The 24,958-nt window shown below is 30.3% G+C and overlaps 1 protein-coding gene and 1 long non-coding RNA gene across 2 annotated transcripts in view; one reads left to right on the top strand and one right to left on the bottom strand.

Moving 5' to 3' along the window:
- Positions 1-24,958, bottom strand: part of LOC123266211 (ras-related protein Rab-37) — a 134,783-nt gene that overhangs the window by 63,362 nt on the left and 46,463 nt on the right. The gene's annotated exons all lie outside the window — the stretch shown is intronic.
- LOC123266221 lies at positions 1,182-2,434 on the top strand. The gene is made up of 2 exons (XR_006509728.1): positions 1,182-1,811; positions 2,046-2,434. It is a non-coding gene; the product is annotated as an uncharacterized LOC123266221 (long non-coding RNA).

The raw sequence follows: 24,958 nt of genomic DNA, 5'->3' as shown, positions 1-24,958 counted from the left end.
AATGATTTTGACCTGCGCGATTCCATCAGAAATCAGATCCAGGTTCGCAAGCTCGACGGAAGATGGCAACTGTGCTTGCGTCGCCTCGACTCTTTGTTCGATCATCGTGGCCCTTTTTTCTCCAATGTTCCATAAAACTGTTATCTATTTCCGTTTTCCATTCGGTGAATTAAAACAATCAATCTTCATTACGCCTATCTGTTATCTTCTATCTCCCATCACTCATGAGGCATTGTCCATTTCCATTGTTCAATAAAACTATCGCACACATTTCAATCTCATGAATCACTTAATTTGTTTATACATTACAAAATACACCTATGTCTCTTCAAAGTTCACCCCAGTTCAGTCTCTAGCTTCTAACACAGTCTGGACTTGGAATTCCAGACATTAATGCAGGTTTAGAATGTTCGAGAAGCTCCGTCCACCTTCTCTAACAGCTCCTGATACCCGTAGAAATGGCGTCTCTGCTATACGCAAGCTTAGAGACATTTCAAGCCTGATCATTTATCATCAAGCACAATGATCCTTATCATTTCTGATGATCCATCAATCAAGCCTAAGATTTTCTGATGAATTCCGTCCAAATTCTAGTAAGCTTGATCACCAAACTTCTTCTGAAGGCGATTTACAGGAATAATGACTATCAAACTGCCAGAAAAAGATTTGCGATAATGAAATATTCATAGCAACCAAAAAATAATAAATTTTGACATAAAACTCGTCGATTATCAAAGGAGGTATTTCTGAAGAGGTAAATTTGGGTCCCCGCCCTCGAATCTCCTGGTTCTTCTCCCCTCGGCAAAAGTTCCCCTATTTCATCCAATATCGTTCCAACAAAGAGGTATCCAGCTCCTGGTGCCGCTTAATAACTTTCGATTCGCTGGATATCCGACAAATTAAACCTTTGGCTGACTGAATTACGAATCTGAGGCGCAAATCGGTTAATTGGAGCCCAATTAGGCCTAGAAAACTCTGCCTGAATTAACAGAAGCATCAAATCATTAGGATTTAAATATTGATTGTCATCATCATCATTAATGATTGCTTCACAAGAAACTGTTTTCTATCAAAAGACAGTGTCTTTTGATGTCAGACACGGTTCCTGATACTTCTATGCGGTTTTTTAGCGGGAGGTCTCCAGTAGAGCGTATATCATTGCAGAAAACATAGAACAGAATATTGGGCTTGAAACAGAATGCCCTGATACATTCTCCGGGGAAATCAAAGACAGAGCATAGAATGTGTTTTACAGAATGGAATAAAAGCAAGAGTTGGGTGATACCTCCTATATTAGGAGGGATTAAAACCGTGGGGCCTTGATACTTAAGCGGGGAACATACAAACAACGGCAACAGACGGCGTCTGCGTTAGTCATTTGTTGTAAAACGACGCGCCATCTTGCACGTCTGCGTCTCGCCGCCCATGTAACCAGGACAACATGATACTTCTGTGATGCGACTTGAGGGGCGCAGGTGGCGGCAGTGTTTCAAACTATCTTCGCTGGATATTTTTGTACAGTTTCGTCTGTACGCTTATGTTACTTGAATTATACTATATATAACGTCACTTTGTTAATCCGCTGTACGGTTTATTTTGTCCTTTTCTATCCTCGGGTTTCTTTTTTTTTTGTACTGGGAGCGACTCGTATCCACTCCAACCATTCTTTAAGTATATATGTATGGATATATATATATGTATATTTTTTTTTTTTAGTACATGGAGAGACGGTGAATTCTCGTGAGAAGCGACAGTTGGGTGCAAAGGAGAGATCCGCAAGCCATTTATGGAAGAAACGAGGAGAAGGCTTCGTAAGTACTCGGGTATCATGACGATGAGAAAGTTGTCTTTTCAATTTAAACGAATTGATATAGCAATTTAATCTCATAGAACCCACGATTTTATTCAAGGACAATTTAGTTAATACAACTAACTATGATTACTGTTATTTATTGCTGTTTTGTTGTTTTTATTTTGTTGTAGCGAGAGAATATTGTATATTGGATCGGGTTTTTATTTTAATGATATTTAACGTTTTCTCTTAGATTGTGCTGCTAAAGATGAAAATGAGAACTCGAGTTAAGTCACGATTCATGAATACACTCTGAGAAACCACGTGCGGGTAGATAATCGTGAGTTCTCCGCGGTACGCCGCGGGATTCTCAGCGGATGTCAGTGAACTCTGGATAGCAGATATATAGAAGTTTGTAGAGGGAAACCAAGGCCCGGTCTGATGGAATATCGATTTGTCTATTTGAGAAAAAACGCTTGCTTCTCGTTCTCGTCAAGTGCAAGCTTGCATTCTGGAAATTATATTTAAGTAAATTTTATTGTGGTAATTGATTTTCAATTCGTCAATTTAATGTTGTATTGTATTTATAGAACAAAATAATTAATTTCTATCGAAAAAAATGGCCAAAAAATGTGGCTACATTACATTCATGCATGGGAAAAACAAAAGTATAACAAATAATGATGGTTTTATAGTAAATAGTACTAAATAATAATAAATTTCGAGATATAAAGAGTTTTATTGCTCGAATTTCAACTCAAAAAGACAATTACAAAGTGCATTTTTCGGATCGTAAAGTAAAGTCATAGTTAAATAGAAATTTAACTAAAGTTTAACTATACAAATTTTTTAAAACAAATTACATCCTGCATTGACAAAAAACATTTACTTGATCCTTAAAAATTAAGTAAAATGTATTAAAATCAAAAAAAATTTCTCAGCTAAAGAATTCTCGTCTCGAATTAAGTTAATTTTATTTCAGTGATTTATTGCAAAGTAAACAGTATAATTACAAGAAATCTGTTATCTTCATTTGATTCAAGAAGCAATGAGCTCAAACAGCAAATAACATTCCTTCTGAATTCTTCGCATTCATAGTAGATACTGTAAGGAATACACCCTCATTATACACACACGGAAAAAACTAAACTATGAAAAATAATAATAGATACATAAAAAATAATAATCGATAATAAATATTATTTTAAACAGTAAAATTGTAATTTTAAAAGTTAATTTATGATATTTATTATACAAATAATGTTATAATTTAATAATTATATAAAAAAAGATAACTTCAAACAGTAATAACAGCTATATAAATGGCTAAAAAGTTTAAGTACAATAATTAATAAATTCAACTTCAATGTTAATCATAATAAGTAGAAAAATATCAAGAAAAGTTACATTAAAAAGAAAAGTAAAACAATAAATTTTAAACCCACCGATAAAATCGAAACTATAATTACTGACCTTGCGCTTTTAACCGTTTGAAACGATAATTTTTGAATAATAAGTCGTTATTTACTATAGTAACCGCTACAAATCACTTTTTTCAATATTAGATTATAAATTTTTATCCTTTTTCACAGTAAATTTGATAATAATCAATATTATACCACCCTGGCGTTCGATTTACCATTTGAAACACGAGAAAGTATAATCGGAATTTGAGTAAATTTTACTATTTAGTTTTTTCTGAGTGGACATAATCACTGGGATATATCATTGTTTTCATTTTGATACTTCATCGTCGAAAGTAAAATGATAAAAAAATTAACTTGATTCAAGAGAAAATATCTCGAACCAAGAACATCATTTTGAAGACTTGATCGTCATAAATCAAGCAGAAAAATTCTTAAAGTCATCAAAATAATCTTTAACAATAAATCATCAAGCTTCAAAATAATATTATTGGTTTAAGATTTTTCTTGAGTCAAATTAGTCTTTTTTATCAGTGTCGTAAGTTAAAATTGTGATTAAAATCCTTCAACAATTTTATAATAAAGAGATTTGTTCTACAAGCTAAATTTATTTTATTAAAACTACTATTTTTGGTAGTTAACTTCCAGAAATACGACATGGTAATCGAACCGTATTTTGTAGGATACCATTTAAAATTGGATGTCATCCAAAGTGAGTCTTTCCAAGTGATTACGTTCTGGAATATCGTCAAAATCCATAAATCTGTCAATACTTAACCTTCATAGATGAAGATATCTTACCACAATTATTAGAATTTAGATGTTTTGATAGCTCTAAATTCTAAATTCAAAAGAAGAGATGTTACAGAACAAAACTTTTTTACTTTTTTTTTATTGTTAATTTTTAACCATATTTGAGTGTATATACAAGTAAACCAGTAGCTTGAGATATCGATTCGCAGGTGGCTACTATGGCCCTTGAGAACTGCTTACAATACGATTTATTATGTGGAACCACCTGCTTGCTACTACTCTTTTCGAAATCTCAATCGACGCCGACATGGGACACAACTAACCTCCATTACATATATACGAACATTTGAAGATGAACTGGTATCATTTACAATACACATATTTCTTCTTTCTTTTTATGTTTGCATAGATTTTTGGTTTTTTTTTTTTTTTTTTTTTAATCTAAGGTAGTAATAATTAAGTTGCAGTCTTGCGACGTGAAAATTTAGAGTTAAAAATGTAGACTTTACTACTGAGAATAAAAAAAACATTTTCGACGAAAATACATTGAAACTAGATATATAAATGGATTCATACATTGTTTTTGGTTTCTGAATTCTTGCTTCAATCGTATAAGCTTTAAGATTTGAATATTAGAAAGGGTGTTAGCAAACGACAGCTAAATTACTAATGACATTGGTAAATTTTTTTTTTTCCAGTAGTAATTTTAAGTTTTTATTCTTGACGCGTTTAAAGACGCGTAAAAGACGCGTTTAATTATTTTTACAATTTTTATTAAATTAAATTTTAATATAATAAATAATGACTAGATGTAGAGATTTATTATTAGAGGTTAATAATTTATATTAAAGGTTAATAATAAAAAATATATAGATATATTTTTAAGCCGAGTAAAATAATAACCTGACTCAAAAAAGTAGAAAATTTTCCGTCAACATATGAATTAAAAAAAACTTGTGTAAAAAATGTTTATGGTTAATATTCAACACTTTTGCGTTGATTTAAAACAATTATATCAAAATAACGCACGAATGTGTTAAATATTGAATATAAAATTTTTTTAATACAATGACGGAAATCTATTAATTGTAAATCACTACATTAACATCTAAAAATAATAATAATAATAGATTTACAATTGTGTAGTAACATAAAAATTCATGAATAAATTCATCGCCTACTAAGGGGATTTAACGGTTAATTATTCCTCAGCACTCATTTTTATTTTTCCCTTTCTCATCTTAGAATCTTGAGAGGTACATACAAATATATTGTATATAATAGTGATCTTTAAGCTTTAATAAACGCATCTTTTGACTCATTTCCGGTAGGTTTATTCAAAGGACAAATCACTTGAACAATTTATTTCCTATGTAACACATTTTGGGATTATCTATCAAGAATAATTTAAATAAATTATCGTTATTTTTAACTTACTTTGTATCCGACTGAAAAGTGGTTCACGGCATCTGAGAAAGACTTGCTGAACTTATATTGGCACGGTAAATTCTGAGAAAACCTCAAAAATTCGAGTTTTAACCGTCAAAAAATGACGTCGATTGCCGTGAAACGCATCAAAGTCGGTTGATTCGTGCAATAAAGACATTGTTGTCGAAAGAAATCTCAAGAAAGTGTTTTTTCAAAATAACTTGAAAAATTTACTTAAAATGTTCAATTAATTTTTTCGTCATATTTCTTTATTAAGCTTAGAAAACGGTGTTAATTGCCGCAAACCGCATCAAAATCGATTCATTTTTTCGAGAAATATTTCATTTTTTTCAAATCAACAAAACATGGTTTTTCAATATAATTTTTTAATTATTTGTCAGAACGGATTTTTAACTTCCCACTAAGAAAATCGAAGATTTTCAAAAATCGGGAAGTTATTGTTTTCACCCCGTTTTGCAAAAATCGAGTTTTCATCAGATTTCGACGTTTTAAGGTCATAGGAAGCTTCCCTGACTACTCCCGCGATGTTGTCACTATGTCTGCATGTGTGTGTGTGTGTGTGTGTGTCTGTGTGTGTGTGTGTGTGTGACTCGCTTATAACTTTTGAACGACTAAACCGATCGGAATCTAATAAACGGCGTTCTAAAGAGTTCCCTCAAACTTAGAATTCCTGTGAGTTTGAACCGATTCGGAACGATAGATTTTGAGAAGTTTTGAAAAATCTCAACAAAAATAAGAAAAAAATTTTTTTTGAAAGTGGTTTTTTTGGAATAACTTTTAAACGGCTTCATCGATCAACTTCAAAAACGAATCCGCCCTTAAGCTCGAAAAACCACGTCGATCGCCACCGAGCTGGTCGAAATCGGTTGATTCGTTCGAGAGATATCGTGAACGAAAGAAAACCGAAAAAATTGTTTTTTCGAGATTACTCCGAAATTTTTGGTTCGATCAATTAAAACCTAAAAATAACTTATGAGGGTGATAAAATTGCATCGAATGCCGCCAATCGCGTAAAAATTGGTTGATCCATTCAAAAGTTATTGCGGTTTGAAAATTCCAAAAATAGTGTTCTACGAAACTTCTATCAGACTTTTAAGCTGGGAGAGCTCAAATGCATAGAAATATTATTTCTTCGAACTCAGCGAGCTCAAAATATCACATTAATCATATTTTGAGCTCAAAAATCTCAAAAATGTCATAAGTACAATTTTAAGCGCCCAGGAATGGAATTAGCGGGAAGTTGCAGGGATGGCCTTTAGGGTGAACCGTTTTTCTAATTTTTTTCTAAGAATTTTAGTAAAGCTCTCTTAACCACGCTAAATGCCGCTAAGTATTCTGAAATCAGATAATTTGTCCGAAAGTTATTGTACACTGAGAAAAAAAAAAAAATTTTTGTCCAGAAAAAAATTTCTTGGCTTAAGATGATAAAATTCAAGGCAAAAAATTGTTGAAACAAAAAAACTAGCTGTCTTCTGAATAATTTTCTTCGATCCAGATTATCTCTTTAAAATACAAGAAAATTTCTTGATAATCTTGACAAAGTACAATAAAAATAAGCTTTTTGCAGGGCCAGTGCAATTTAATTATTGGACCTAGTTCATATACTTTAATTGAGAACATTTAATGTTCTTAATTAAATTGCACTGGCCCTGCAAAAAGCTTATTTTTATTGTACTTTGTCAAGATAATTAAGAAATTTTTTTGTATTTTAAAGAGATAATCTGGCTCGAAGAAAATTATTTTAAAGACAGCTAGTTGTTTTGTTTTAACAATTTTTTGTCTTGAATTTTATCATCTTGACTTAAGAATCGTTTAAAAGAAATTTTCGTTTTTTGACAAAAGAATATCAATATCTATCATGATAATAAAATATTGGCATTAATTTTGATAAATTAACAAACGAATACGTTCACTTGAATTAAACAAAAAATAATTTGATTAATTCGACCAATTCTTGAAACAAGAAAATATATTCTTGAAAATTATCAAAAATATATATTCTTGTGACAAGAAAATTTTGTCAAGAGTAGTATTTTTTTTTTTTCTCTGTGTAGCTTGAATACTTTGAAAAAAGTGTTTCATTAAATACAAACTAGACGTTTGAGCTCTAAGAGTTCAAAAACGTCGTAACAGGTTAAATTTGGAGTGCTTTGCATTTGAAATTAGCAAGTTGCAGGGATCACTTGTAAGGTCAACCGTTTTACTAATTTTTTTTTACATAATGTGCATAGTTGCGAAGAAATCGTGGCACTAAATAAATGATACATACAATGAATTTAAAATTTAGTAGGATGCAATATGGCACGTAAGATAATAGTAGTTGGCCGAGTAGGCAGTCACCAAAATAGCTTCGTGATTTATTTTATGCGAGAGCTGCGCGCGCGTTACTTGGTAGACCTTGGAGGCTTTTTCAAATGATTTACTAAAATAAACCATATATTAACGCTTTTATTCCTCGGGATATACATTAAAATATTTATAATATTATTATCACATCTAATGTCCAATATGGACAAAAACATAAACATCTAAGCTTGCTAAACATAATGCACAGTATATTATTATTATAAATAAAGACAAAGCTTAAAAACGTATTTAAAAGTTAAAACATTTTAATACCAGTAAGAATATAAAATTCTAATGATGTAAAGAAATAGGATGAGTTGAAATCAGTAAAAGCGTGGGAACAAATCGTATAGGTGAATAAATAACTTAAATCTTAAATCGTGTGATACATCGATATAAGTAAGATGTGGACGAGTCGATATATTTATATGATTTAAATTTAACTATATATAGGATACTGACAGGTAACTATGTAGGTAGGTTAAAAGATATTTGTGATAAAATGAAAAATATCCAATTTAATCAAAGAGTTTTTATGTTAATTCCTATTCAAGGATATTTTTTTTTTAATGTTTGCAAAAAAAAGCTACTCTTACAATAAAAAAAATTAAATTGAACATTTAAAAAAATTTAATAACTAAAACTTAATTTAATGCAGTCGGATGATAACCCGTAAAAATTTGTTCATACATGTTCATATATATGGCGTGATTTAGTCATATACAGCCATAGCCATATTGGGCTATGTACAAAAATAAAAAAGTAATTTATTATAATTTTTTGTTTCATCTAAAAATGTGCATTAGTTCAGTTAACATGTTTTAACAGACAAAATTGGTTTAGTCATTAATTAAACTAAAAATCACATCAGATAAGCTCCTAAGAAGAGTCAACAAAATTTTCGTTTTCAAATTATTTTCATTTATTAATATCCATTTTTCACATTTTCATCATATATAGATATAATTTTACAATAATATTATATTATTGTGATTCCTGCTCTAAGGACTGAACTCACATTTACATTACATTCTTTTTATTATGATTTATTACTTTTATTTAATGAAAAATAACATGGATTCATTGAAAACAAGAAAAATTTACAAAACCTAATGATGTGTATTTTAGTTTCGTTAATAACATAAGTTTTATTTTAGAACTTAACCAGTCAGGGTTGTCTTTTGTAGGGAGACAATTTCCCGATCATATGCCATCTATCCGAGATTTCTAACACTAGCTTTGGTCAAAAAAATTATATTTTGGCTTTATATGTCTTTAATCTAGCAAAAAAGTTTTTTAACCATGAAATTTTTCTTACACTGAAAAAAAGTTTTCTGCTCTGCACTATACGAGATCACTACTGTCACGATTTACACGTTTACTATCTAGAAGAGAGTGAGGTTAGGAAAACTACACTAACGGAAGCAATAGTATCGTGAATGACACCCGAATGGGTCCTTACGGTCACTATTCAGACTGCTACTCGTAGCTGTACAGATTGGACCGGTAACGATTCACTCTTTACTATAGAGTATATGGTGCCGAGCAGAAAACTTTTTTTTCAGTGTAATTTAAGTAATTTTACTTGACTCGAAATTTTCTTTTTTTAATTCACAACAAAGTACTTCTTCAGAATAATTTTTTTAGTTCAAGATTTTTTCTCTTTACTGAAGTTAATTTTTTTTTTTTAGTTATTCTTCAAGGACTTATACTACTTAAAAAAACCATTATGTGAAATCTTTAAATGTAACTTTAACTCAAACGAATAATTCGAGAAAATCGAAGAAGAATTGTCGATTTTCATTATCATTTAATGCGATAATATGTAAGGGTGGCCGTTGAAACAAGCGCCGGCGCCAATTGGAGTAAAGAGAGTATAGAGAGTATATATATATATATTATATAGCTATATTATATGTATAGACAGTCGATAAACACTTGGAACCCCCTTTTACACAATCGACTGCAGTCGCCTGACTTACTCCCCTCGACTTGTTCGCTTATGAAATGAAAAAACTTGTCACCCCCGTGAAGCCTAATGACATCAAGCGCTGCGGGGGTGTGTGATGTGTTCTGCCCGCAGCATTCTTGATACATACACACATTTGCACTGATGAAATGCTTAATAATATGATAATTTATTTTTTTTTTAATTTATAAAATGGAATAAAATAAAATGTAAAGCAAGCAGTAAATCGATGTCATCAGAAATGTTAAATGCTAGAGCAGAAAAAAAGCAGAGTCGACATTGGTGCGATTTGAGAGAGAGTACCAGGACTTTGAAGTACTTGGTAACATACCTGTTTCTCGGGAACTCGAGCGCCAGGATATACCAGGAAAGTATGTGCAGAAGGACATCCTTGAGTGAGAAGGATGTTCAAGCTTGATGCTCGAGTGGTGTTTAATTCTACGGAGATAATGTTAAATATCAACAAGTGGGGAGAACACGTTTTCAGGACGACAAGGACTAGCGGTGGCGCCAACCGTAGCCTTTGAGGCGCGTAGGACAATGGAGTCCTCGAATAAGGAGCAGAGTAACAGAAAATCCGGGTAGTGTACGTGCAGAATCGCGTGCGCTACACTCTCTTTCTTTGCCCCCACGGTGATTTTATTGTGGGAGTTGAGGCGAGTAGAGGACGTGAGTGCGGTACCCAAGACACGCGACCGAATCATTGCATGCAAACAGACAAATCAAAATGTATATGATATATGTTCTGGGTAAGTTTAAAATGTTAGACTTTTAATTTAAACCCAGTAGCAACCTTCAGTAATATGTAACTGCCGAGAATTACGAATTGTCAATAAAAGAACTTTATCTGAATGATTTTTTTTAATTTTTAATCACAATATATGTAGTTTGGGTACTTTATAGATCATTTTAAAAAAGAATATTGCTATAACGGGATTCTTCATCAACAATGTAACGGACAAATGTCAAATAATAAACTTATGAGACCAACAAACTTTTCAAAACTTCTTTTAAAATTTAATTTCAAAAATTGACTATCACAAAAAAAATATAAATTCGTGAAAAAGCACAAATTTACGTTAAGAACTTTCTGATAATATCAAATTTAACTATAAAAATTCCTTTAGAAATAAAAATGCGCTAATAAAATCTTCTTGGTTTTCTTCAATACATGGATTTATATTTGACATGTATAAAACAAAATAAATAAAGAAACAAATTTTATGTAGCTAAAAATTCTAATCCATTTAAAACTACTCCGAAAACTTATCATTTATTATAATACTAAGAATTCAAATTGCGCGGATACGCGCGCGCTCTAATCCTGAACCAATAAGGAATCAGGGTCCATGTTTTTGAGTTATTTCGATACTAAGCTAACTTCAATCAACCATCAATTTTAATATATAGGAAATAAACTATTGCTAAAATCTATATAAAACTTTGATATCATCGGATATATTTTTTCAGTTCATAGAACTCAGATTTGAAAATTTGTTTTGGAAAATGTTATACCAAATTATAGAGAAAACGAAAATCTAACACAAACAATTGCACCAACAAAGAATCCAGGGCCCATAACCTGTTGACTCATACCTTTTTTAAAATAAAATGTTTCTACTCTGTACATATCACAATCGCATACCAGAAATGAAATAATTGTTAAGCTTGACACTTGTCGACTCCTGTCGATGAGAGATATAATCAAGGTGACACGACAGATAAATCACCGTCTTTTTAGATCTGATGCGAGTAAAGCCTTGGAGTATTGTTTGAGTTTGCTGATCCATGATATAAAAAATAGAACGCTAATTATGTAAAATTTAATTATGAATATGTAATATCTGTAATATCGAAGTGTTACGAGCGCAACTTCGTACACAGAAAATAGACCATTCAGTAACTAAAATGGAAGTAGATTTTTCGAAGTTACGCAGAAATTGCAGAATCATAAAAACAAATGCAATAGCAAAATTTTATCAAGTAATATGAGATAAATAGGTAATTATCTGTCTAAGAAATAATAATTTATGAAAAATGAAGCTTACTTAATAAGTTATCACATCTAAAATTTATTTTAAGAAAAACTGACAGAAGTGACTTATAAAAAATTAACAGTTCTTTAAAAATAACATTTACCAATTGCATTTTGTCAAATACCTACTACACTAATTATTATTGATTTTATTTTATTTTTTTTTTTTGGTTATGCATTAATAGTTATAAATACGAATTTTCCAGTTAAAATTTTGACCTTCAAATATCGTACGTGATTGCGTTAAGAAACCCTCGTCAATGTTATCGTTATTGATATCTCATTTTATTGGTCCCAATTTTTATAATAATAGTTAATTTGCTCTACATAGAATACAATCCTCAATACAAAGAAAAATTTATTAAGATTACTTAGTATATCACTATAGATAATAAGATTAAACACAATTATATTTAGAAATTTACAAATGATTGACTTGGAATCATACATGATCTATGTTTCTATTGTTAAATTGTTTCTTAGTGATAATATGACTTTAAAAGGCAAAATATTTTTATTGATCCCAATTGTTAGTAATTTTTAATCGATTGCAAATGATGATGTATGAAAAAACTATAAAAAACTACTATAAATGTTCGGGTGTGACTAACGTCTGTCAAAAATGTATCACCTTCCGAGGGGTCTATTGTGATAGATGTTTCTATATATATACTCATGGTCCTATATTGTCCATATTGTGTACGTCTATTTCTACTTTTATAATATACGGATGCTTCGCACGGTTCAGAAAAAAGTGGGGCTGGCTTTTAGAGTGTGAAAAATTAATGAGAAACTTTGAGACTTAAATAAAGTGGAAAAATTCTATAAATATTTTTGAAAGTTTTCTTAATCTATACTCACAATATTTTTCGAAAAAATTTTAATCATCAAAAATAATTATTTTATAACTATAAATAAAGAATAAAAAGAATAATTTTTAAAATAATAAAAAATGTTTCAAAATAATTTTTAAAATTTTTAATCCAATTAAAAAAAACATTTGTAAATTTTTTATAAAAGTGAGTGAACATTTTTAATAAATTTTTCTATATTTAGCCTGTATGTATATTAAAGAATCCGCGAGTCACGCGAAAGTGTCCAGGCATTGTATATAGAACCCAGCGAAGAAACTTTCTCAACGCTTTCACGTGACTAAAAATGTCGATCTCTACACTAATGTATATAAGTTTTACTATGTTGCAGTAAAACTTTTTTTTCGCACCAAGTATTACTAACTCATAAAAACTCTTTAAAAATAAATGTTAACATCAAATACTTATAAAACAGTTGGGGTATAAATAAACTTAGATATGCACAGTATAAAAAAATTTATTGATATATAATAGACTATTAATAGTGCAGCCTATAGCCTCGGGGGAGTGAAAACAATTAGTCGATCATAAGTAATTCATCGAACAATTCAATTCACGTGAATGTAAGTCATTGATTATCATCATCGTCATGTTTTAACGTATTGTGAATGTAAAATAGTCTTCTATAGTAGTATTAGTGTTATGCCGTGGATTCCAATCGGCAAATTGTCAGTTTTATCTGATTGAACGCGTGATTATCACGAGACAACCTCAATATAGGTGTTGCGATGACGATAACCACGGAATCAAGATACATATGTGTACAAACACATTATATATTACATGTTACATGTTATATATTAATTATTCATACCCGATTGTACGTACATTGATAGATTATATCGAGGATTATTCAAGTGACTGGCAATCTTTTGCATGGATAGTACGGGTATTTAACGATCAAGAGTAGAGGCTGCACTCGAGACTTGCATATAAATGAGGCGCCTATCGGAAAAAAGATGAAAGCTGGTTTTATGTTTTTAAATATAAAAAAATATTATTCATATCATTATCGACTATAACTTTTTATATATAACTTTTTCATTTGGGTTAATATTTTTATACAGAAAAAAAATTAGTTAAACGGTTCACCCTAAAGGCCATCCCTGCAACTTCCCGCTAATTCCATTCCTGGGCGTTTAAAATTGTACTTATGACATTTTTGAGATTTTTGAGCTCAAAATATAATTTATGTGATATTTTGAGCTCGCTGAGTTCAAAGAGATAGTATTTCTATGCATTTGAGCTTTTCGAGCTCAAAAGTCTGATAGAAGTTTCATAGAACATTACTTTTGGAATTTTCAAACCGCAATAACTTTTAGAATGGATTAACCGGTTTTCACGCAGTTGGCGGCATTCGACGCAGTTTTATCAGCCCCATGAAAAATTTCCAGGTTTTAATTGATCGAACCAAAAATTTCGGAGTAATTTCGAAAAAACACTTTTTTCGGTTTTCTTTCGTTCACGATATCTCTCGAACGAATTAACCGATTTCGACCAGCTTGGTGGCGATCGACGTGGTTTTTTATTGTCTAGAGCTGATTAGTTTTTGGAATCGATCGGTAGAGCCGTTTAAAAGTTATCCAAAAAAACCACATTTGAAAAAATTTTTTTTCTTAGGTTTTTTAAGATTTCTCAAAATCTACTGATCCGAATCGGTCCAAATTATACTCAAAATCTAAGTTTGGCCAAGCCCTTTCAAATAGCACCAACCGCGATATAATCGGATGAGCCGTTCAAAAGTTATAAGCGGTTCAAATACTCTCTCTCTCTCACACACACACACACACACACACACACACACACACACACACACACACACACACACACACACACACACACCGTGACAACCTCGTGGGAGTAGTCAGGGAAGCTTTCTATGACCTTCAAACGTCGAGATCTGATGAAAACTCGATTTTTGCAAAACGGGGTGAAAACAATAACTTCCCGATTTTTTAAAATCTTCGATTTTCTTAGTTAAAAATTAACTTGAATCAAGAAATTAATTTTGAAGAACTTTATCATCTTGATTTGAGTTGAAAAATTTTTAATTTTTATTAATTTAAGTAAATTTTACTTAATTCAAGAATTTTTCCTCTTCATTCAAGACAATAAAAATTTTCTTGGTTCAAGAATTAATTTCTTGATTCAAGTTAATTTTTTTTTCTGTGTATAAATTACTATTCGGCTGTCGAATTCCAAAACACACTGAAAGAAATTTTATTAAACAATTAACTTGGAAATTACAGTAATTGGGAAACATTCCGCAATCCCTGATCGAATTACAATTCTTTTAAAAATTATAAAGAAATACTCTATTACTGTGTTTTAAAATGAGGCAGCCGAATTGTTTATAACATGTTTTTCTATCCTCCCTATAGCCGCGTAAAATTCTAAATCATTTCTTCCCTGGGAATCATTTCAACAGAAATATATTATTTATTTTTTTTAATAGTATGTAAATAACTCCCATAATTATATTGAAAAGTTCCTGTATATAATATTACATTTTATCCTTTATATTCCCATATGGGAACAGAAACTTACATATAAACTTCTGCAATTATCCTCTAGAATAATGATAGGTAACCCTCGACACCAGATTGTTACCATAAATTATTCAAAGTCGGTATATTTTAACTTACAACTACGAGAAACAATGTACTTAATAGGCACTGCCTATTTCCCTATTCTTCACATGTGTATACTGATTTTCATTGTATTTACTTCTTAACCCTTCAAATGTTTTTAATCCCTATATAAGTGTATTCAAATGGTTCATTACAATTCACAATGTACTAGAAATTTAAGTAATATGTCATTATAGTATCATTGCTATATGCAAATAAAGGGGTAATGATCGATGAAATGATCTCTATTTAATCTACTCTCTTACTGTTTAAGTTATTGGTCATTCAAATTTACATATTGATAAAAAAATGAACTTGATTCAAAAAAAAAAATTCTTGAAACAAGAATATGAAAGTTTTAAGTAAATTTGACTTAATTTAAGAATTTTTAGGCTTGATTTAATATTATATCAGAAAATTTGACACCAGTATGTGACTTTATGACCATATCAGGACATATCTGGCTTGATGCATACCAATGTGACTTAATATACCCATGACAGACTTGATATACCCATATTTAATTTTTCGACCAAATCTAGTATTGAAAATATTCGATAGGAGGCGCATGGTTGCTGAACTGTCTCCCTACAAGAGAGTTCATTTTGGGGTATTGAGTTATAATATGAAAATCATCTTTGAACTTTCCTGAGGAGCTTATCTGACATTAGTTTTTAGTTTAATTAACCACTGAACCAATTTTTTTTGTTAAAACATTTCAATTTATTGACACGTCTAGAAAATATGGAAAATTATCGTATGTCAATGATTTATCTTAATATATAACCTGATACGGTCATACTTAAAGATTCTTTAACGGGAAGAAAAAATACTAGTAATTTATTTTTTGGTTGAAGGTTCCTCCTCTTGAATCAATTTCATTATTTATCAGTGCATTAACTTCGAAGAAGAATCTGCTTCTGTTTTAAAATATGGAAAAAAATTTTGAATTCTAATTTTACACACTTAAAGAAAGTAATCAAATAAAAAACGGAACTTTCAATAAATTCCAGCTTAGTTATTAACACGAAATGAGAAAAAAAATGAATCATACTTTAAAGTTCAGCGGATTATACAAAGCGTGCATCTCAAAAATAGACAATCAGTTCTCCGTGTGATGCTCACGTCATTCAAACTCGGTAAAAATTCTCCCCTCGTTTTTTTCCATCCACGCCGCGCAATTACAAATTCCCACAGTGCCAAGGGGGATTTTTGGCCCCATACATATTCTTAGCACATATATATTTATATTCATATATATATGTCTACACAGACAGACCCTTTGCACACCCTTGGCCATGCATGAAACGGGCAATCCGTTGTCCCGGGACCTGCTGATGTATAATGCAACCTCTAAAACTCGTACTCTAACTTAATCTTTCAGTTTTTCCTCCCTTATTTATGCTTGTCAAACGTTTTTAATATCGAGCACATAGCAAGCAGGTGTCAGGACACAATTAAATAACAATTAATTTAAATTGTTTCCCTAGGCGATCTTCACACTCGAAAATATACAAAAAAACTAAAGGTACTTTTATTTACCCAAAAAAAAAAATAATTATGGATAATTACTCCCGAATTTTTCATCTAAATAAATTCGTACTTGAGACTAAAAGAATTAAATTTTTATCAAAATTTTTTCAGCTCAAATTAAATTGACTTTTTTTTAATAAATCCAATAAAAGTCTTGTTTCTTCATGAAGAAAAGAGGGTGATGTGATATTTTTTAACAAGCTAATAATTAGAAACAAATATGAAAAAAACAGTGTTTTATGTACTCTCTCCGACTCCCTAGTTCTCATAAATTGATGGAGGGAAGGCGTAACCTAGATTACTGTTCACTGGACTATAATATCACGTGAATAGATCGTTTGGTTTGTGTAACGGGTGTCCGCAAAATAAAATAAGATTTATAAATATGTGCACAAAAAATAGTATAAGTACTTTTATTTAAGAATAGTTACATGGATGTATTTAAAAAATGAATTAAAAATATGTATTTTAAATTGCAAATTAATTAATAAATTGGTTGTACACAAAAAATTATTTTTGTTATTAAAGTATTTTTAAGAAAATTTCAGTAAAGATTTATTATACAATCCGCTTAATGTACAATTAATATTTACATAGGAATTTCGAAGTGACTTAATAGAACAACTTTGTGAAAGAAAAGTGAATTGATAAATATAGTATATTTCTTACCTAGGGCAGGAAAATAAGAAATGTCTCAGATTACATGTAATTGTTGACCGAGGCGAAGCCGAGGTCGACAAACACGTGATCTGAGGCTTTCTTATTTCCTGCCCGTGGTGAGAATACTATTTTTCTCCTCGACGGAGGCGGAAAGCGGCATTTTCATTTAGCGCAGCGGGCGGAAAATTTACGCTTTCTGCCCGGAAGGGAGAAAAATTTTTTAAGCATCTAACTTTGACCCGATAATTCGTGTTTTCTTATATGGATTCCGATAAATATTTAATTTTTAGTTTTATGGATAATTTTAATCAATTTTAGTAAAAATTTTCTTATATTTTATAATAAATCTGAATTTTCACTTTTTCTAACATTACAATAGTTGAAATTGAGAACGTCTGAAATTTCTAATATCTACTATCACTGAAAATTTGATAGAAATTTCACTAACTGTTAAGAATTGGTCTCATCTTTTCTCTTTTTGCACTCATCGAGAGAAACCGTAATATTTATGTGAAAATTACGAAAAAAATGCTCTGTTAGAAAATAGATTATTATAAACTATGCTGAGTAGAGGAGCGTTTTTTCTAAAATTTCCGCTTAACTCGAAGATACAGCAAATAGCTCCTGGTAAACATATACTGTTTGTCAAACAGGCAACTGTTTTGGCAACGTGAAGATCTGTATATAGCTGAATGTAAATAAATTTAACGTCTAAAATATTAATAATATTGTGCATAAAAATAATATTATTTTGTCAAAAAATGATTTAATTTAAATGGTTAATTTCAACAAATTCTAGAACCAAGCAAAAATATTTCTGTACTCTTTAAAAATAAAATAGCGAAATTTTCACTGATTTCAAGAATGAGTCAATTTTCACTATTAATTCAGTTATTTTTCAAAATGAATAAATAAACATTTCACTAATTGAATCAGTGAATTTCGATCTCTACAAATCTAGGGTTTTTCACCGTAAAATCCGCGGGAATTTACTAATTCGTTAATATTTTTAATATTAACTGGTGTTAAAATAATGATTTTCACTATGAACCCCGCGAACTAGCAAATTTTATTTCACTGATAAACATAGTAATTTTATTTTTAATTCAAGTAATGTTATAAATTAAAAAAAAAAAATCTAAGACCTTAAAATACAATTGTTTCTAATGATAATAATAATTTCAATGTAGCTGATTTGTCTTATCTTCATTTATTCTTTGAAACTAATGACAATAATTTTTCTTTCTCTCAGAGAAGGTGGAATTGAGCTGAGAAAATTGCATCTGTTAATAAGTTAAGAATAAACCATAATTTCAAATGTATTGCGTTGGAGCCGTAAGATTATTAATTTTTTATTATTTTTAATTGTTAAAACATTTTTGCTAAAAGTAAATTATTTAACAGTGGTCATATCGTTCAAGATTTATAAGTTGAAAATCAATGATTATTTAATTTTTTTCATATCGTTTTTTAATTACAACGGGTCTAATATATATTTCACATATAACTAGACGTCAACTAATGCAGTAAGATTCTCTGCAAAGTAGATAGGATTTCAGGTAGAAGGTAACCGTGCGGGGTGGGAACCCTCGAAGGTCTCGATTCCCAACCTCGCATACTTTTTAAACTGTTGGGTCTTTAAAATTTCCAATATTTCAATGGCAAAAAATTTCTTTTTATTCTTATATTATTATGCTTGTTATTATATGGATATGTATGGATGTATTTATATATCGTAAAGTGCACTGTGTGAACACATGAAGCATTTATGAAACAGACTTGTAAAAAATTCTCGTTGTCGAAGATGAGGGTCACGTTCTCGACCCAGATACTGTTCGAGTGGACATTCAGTATTCAGAAAAATATTTCATGTTTTAAGTGATTAACTTTATGTTTAATGGACCATATTATATTTAAATATTTTACTATAAAATAAAATCCAAATTTAAATATTTTTTTTACCGGTGAAAATTTTATAAAGCAATGTTGAAGGTTCAAAACAAATTTAATCATTTTATGATTAAAAAAAATTGTTTACAAATAAAAGAAAAATTGAAAAATAAAAATTTTGAAAATATAAAAACGCCTGAGTTCCCGAGTTAAAATTTAAATCTTAAATTCAACGTGTTGGACGTTAAAATCGTTATTTGAACGTATTGAATGTTAAAAACGTTAGATGAAGGTTTTCAAGATATTGTGAGTGTAAATAAAACCCATAAGGAGTGAAAATAAGTAATATCAAAACTATTCAGATAACTATGCTTTTAAACAAAAGTACAATAAAAAATGTTTCAATTCTATTAAGGAGAATTTCAGTTTTTTGGTTGAAATTTTACCATCAGTTCGATAAAAATACTCAGTCCGAATTTTTTACTGGTGGTATGATTTCCAAAATATTTTTTTTTTTTCGAAGGTATATGGCTGTTTGAGAAGACTAGCTAGTGTTTAATTAAAAATCAGTGGTACTTAGGGTATCTTTGAATTTATTCTTTTTTAAAAATGTTGAATCTATATTTTTTACGTCCAATACGTTAAACTGAAGTTTTAAACGTTCAAAACGTTAAATTTACGACTTGAACGTTTGTAACGTTCAACTAACGTTTTTAACGTTCAATACATCGAATTTACGGTTTGAACGTTCGAAACGTTGAATCTTCGACTTAAATTTCGACACGGGTCGTAATGCTAATTGAATTTTTAATTAAAAACATATTATATTGCTAATTGATAGAGCAATGTGCAAAACAAAGGAAATTAATTATTGTCAATTATTGAAGTAATTTAAATATTTTGCGATATTTTCCTGACTCAACTCGACTCCAGCTGCTATTATAACACGCATGCGCTTTAAGAACCAAATTTACCATGTATATTTTAATATAAGACTATAAATTTGAATAGCGCGCTACGCGCACACCTTAATTTTAACCAATAATGAATCGTGGCCCGTTTTTTGCGAGTTTCGATCTATGACTAACTTCAAGTCTTTCATGTATTTTAATTTAGAAGAACAAAGAGAGTACCAGTTTATTTTTCCATTAATAATAATTAAGCAACACCCAGTTAAATAGCAATTTGAGGTACCAATGTCTGAAATGAACAAAACAAGTCCATTAAAAAAATAATTATGTAAATAATAGAACTTTTATAAAATTATCGTGTTTCCAAGCTACGAACATTTTTCTATTGATTTGAAGAAGAACTAATTAGTCAATTTATTTTAACAATTTTTTCATGCCTATATTACACAATATACATTTTTGGAAATTGTTAAATGAATCTTCACTTAATTGTATTTTTGATTGCACACAAATTATTTTGGTTCCGCACAGAAAGAATAATTTACTTGAATCAAGTAAATAATTTTAAAAAACTTCTTTATTTTGATTTGAGTAGAACAAATAAGAAATTTTTCTTGGTTTAAATAAATTTTACTTGATTCAAGAATTTTTTTCTTCATTCGAGTTGATTTTTTTTTTGTGCGTGAACTGACAAAGAGTATAAATATAAAAATATTCATAAAGAGATGGTAGAGAAAAATTTTTCGATCATAAAGTAATTCCGAATGTTTCGTATTATGAGTCGTGCTGAAAATATTTTCCAAAAAAGCTACACAAAGATGTGATATGTTATGATATTGTGATTCTTGTGATGTTGGTAAATCAAGTTAGAGTCAATCAGAGTCGACATACGATAACATTAGACATATATGAAGGGAGAAGCGATTCGAAATGAGAGAAGCTTACACGCACTCATCTCTCATCTCTCATCTCTCGGCATCAGGGATGAAATGGGGCGGGTTTCTATTTAAACAGATTTATCGTGCTCGTTCTCATCTCTTCTCGTTTCCTCTGTCCTTTTTGGCGCTCTTCTCCGACATGCTTCCTTCTTCCTCTTGGTTGTGTATATAGTGTAAGCCATTATGTATATAATACGAGTGGGCTCTGATGTACAGCTACAGCTGTAGGAGAGTGACACGCACCAGCGCTTTGCTAATTCCATTAGTCGGATATGTATGTGACGATCTCCCCGCGCATCTAATGAAACCAAATAACCGTGCAATTATTACTTTTTTAAATCTTTTGTTCTCTCTTCGCTCCTTTTTCTATTTTCTCTTCGGTTTTTATATAAATATGTTTCTTAATACTTTTTTAGATTTAACACATCCTCAATAGAAAAAAATCTGGAAAACGGTTGACCCTAAAGGCCATCCCTGCAACTTCCCGCCAATTCCATACCTAAACGCTTGAAATTGCACTTATGACATTTCTGAGCTCTTCGAGCTCAAAAATACAATTTGTGTGTTATTTTGAGCTCTCCGAGTTCAAAGAAATAGCTTTTGTATGCTTTTGAGCTCTTCGAGCTCAAAAGGCTGATAGCAGTTTAATAAAACAGTATTTTTTGAATTTTCAAACTGCAATAATTTCTAAATTAATGAATCGATTTTCACGCGGTTGGCAGTATTCCACGCACTTTTTTAGAATCTATGATATACTTTTGAACACAAACTGATCGAACCGAAAATCTTAGAGAAATTTGAAAAATTCACTTTTTCCGAATTTTTTCGACAACGATAACTCATGAACCGATCAACCAGTTTTCACGTTCTTGGTGGCGATCGACGTGATTTTTTGGGCTCCAATAATTATTCCATTTTGTCAAAAATGATCCAAAAAGAAATCTCGAAGTTATGTGAAAAAACACTTTTTTCGAAATTTTTCGTTTTCGATAACTCTCGAACGAATCAACCGATTTTGATGGGACTGGTAGCAATCAACGTGATTTTTTAAGCTTAAAAGCTGATTAGTTTTTGGAATTGATCGGTAAAGCCGCTTAGAAGTTATTCCAAGAAAACGATTTTTTCAAAATTTTATTTTTAAGATTTCTCAAAATCTAGCGAACCGAATCGATTCAAATTTTCACGAAATTTAATGGCAATGATACTCTTTGGATCGCCACCTATTTCGATCCGATCGGCTGAGCCGTTCAAAAGTTATAGGAGGTTTACATACACACACACACACACACACACACACACACACACACACAGCCGCACGGACACCATCGCGGGAATAGTCAGGAAAGCTTCCTCGGACCTCAAAACGTCGAGATCTGATAAAAAATCCATTTTCGAAAAACGGGGTAATAACAATAACTTCCCGATTTTTGAAAATTTTCAATTTTCTTAGCGGGAAGTTAAAAAGAATCATTCGACAACACCCGCAATGGAAAGGTGGGTTTCTTAATTGTTCTAAATATTTTTTTCTTAAAATTTTAAATGATAATATATTGTAAGCATTAATTTGAGTACATTAAATTTTTCATGATACTTTTGAGCATCTTAATTAATAGATTTGAGAAAAATTACAATTTGAGGAAACTTACACATTCAATAGTGGAATTTGCAACTTTTTTGATTAGTTCTTATACACGGATTTTATGGAATTGCGATATGATGAGTTAGATCCAAAAGTTATGCCATAATAGTATTTTTCATATTATTGCTGATTTTAAAAACTGTAAAAAAAAAAAATAAAAAATTATCAGATAAAAAAATAAGATAACCTAATGTTGAAGATAATTATATGAACTTTAAGACAATTAATAAAACTAAATAATCACTTATAGTCTTACGTGAAAAAATTTTTCAACATAGGCTGATATACATATATGTATGAGGGTGCGGTCGTTAAAAATTGAATTTTTTCCGGCGTTCAAAAAAATCCTTCCTTTTGACGAAAAACTACGGGAAAAATTTTGCTTTTTGATTTTAAACAAAAAGAACACGTGCCGACGGTCAATTGAAGTTCATTTTTCAATAAAATTATATAATTTTTTGAAACATTTGTCACAATATTTAAATTTGGACAAAAAATCATGAAAACAGGCTTGTAGGAAATTAAATTCTCTACAAAACAGTTACTTTCGTTTTAGATGAAGTTCATATCCATCCAGATAATCTTATCAGTAAACTTATAAACTCTATTAAGTCGGTCATTTTAGCATTAAAAACTTTATTTTTCCGGAAATATGAACCATTCTCTCAAAATATTTTGAATTTTAGATATTTTCTTCATATTTTGACATGGGTAAATGATTCATGAAAAGGGTTCATTTTTAACATTGATTCAATGGGATTCGACCGATAAAAATATTTATTCAAAAATAGTTATTGAACTATTTAATTTAACCTTTAAATTTTTAATATGAATTGCATAATATTGTTATGATTCTATTTTTCAAAAAAAGTCAATTTGTCAAATTTTATGGGATATGACGTATTAGAATGGCAGTATCAATATCTCAACATAATTTGATATGTCCATATTGAATCTGATAAAATCTATCATTCCCAAATTTGATTTTTCGTTTAAAAGTAGTGTTAAAAATTTCCGATGGAAGGCACAATGATCGCTCAATTATCCCTTTACAAGAGAGTTAAGTTTTAGAAATTGAGTCATTGAGTAAAAATTACTTTTTTTAGTCTCTTATTTCATATTTGTTAATAGTTTAATCAACTACTAGGCCAATTTTCATTTAATCCAACGTGTAAAGTGAGATACACAATTCTAAAAAGATGAAAAATTATCATAAACTATTATTATTTTCTTACATGAAACCTGATATGACCATACATGATCAGATCAGGCTATATAGCCATATCATATATATAGCTATATATAGCCATATCAGAAAATTGTTTCATGGTTGAAATTTTTGCTTATAGAATAAATAAGTTTCATCAAGGTCCGTCGAGAATCGCGGCTGTAATCTTGTAGACACAACTGGTTATATCACACATAACTACATATAAACTTTCGAACTGATTCTATTTATCGGCACAACTCGAGAAAATAGAAATATCTTTGCAATAGGCAGATTTATAAAAAAAAAATTAGGAAAACGGTTGACCCTAAAGGTTATCCCTGCAACTTCCCGCTACCTCCATACCTAAGTGCTCAACAATTCACTTATTTTTTAAGCTCTTCAAGCTCAAAAATATAATTTTTGTGTAATTTTGAGCTCTCCGAGCTCAAATAAAACGCTGTTCTGTGCTTTTGAGCTCTTCGAGCTCAAAAGACTAATGCAAGTTTAATAGAACACTATTTTTTGAATTTTCAATCCGCAATAACTTTTGAATGAATTAACCGATTTTCTCGCGGTTTACGGCATACAACGCAGTTTTGGAGTTCTTTGAAAAATCTTCAAGCGTAAACTGGTCAGACTAAAAATTTTATAGAAATTCTGAAAAAAACATTTTTTTCAATTTTTTTCGACAACAATATCTCACGAACAAATCAACCGATTTTGACCGGGCTGGTGGCAATTGACGTGGTTTTTTGAGGTGAAGAGCTGATTAGTTTTTGGAATTGATCGGTTAAGCCGTTTAAAAGATATTTCAAAAAAACGAATTTTTGGAAATTTTATTTTTGAGACTTCTCAAAATTGATCGACTCAAATTTTGTAAATTAGTATCAGAATTCTAGGGGCGAAG

Source organism: Cotesia glomerata, linkage group LG5, assembly GCF_020080835.1.
Source record: "Cotesia glomerata isolate CgM1 linkage group LG5, MPM_Cglom_v2.3, whole genome shotgun sequence".
NCBI classification, from domain to species: domain Eukaryota; kingdom Metazoa; phylum Arthropoda; class Insecta; order Hymenoptera; family Braconidae; genus Cotesia; species Cotesia glomerata.
This window is presented reverse-complemented; position numbering and strand designations above follow the sequence as displayed.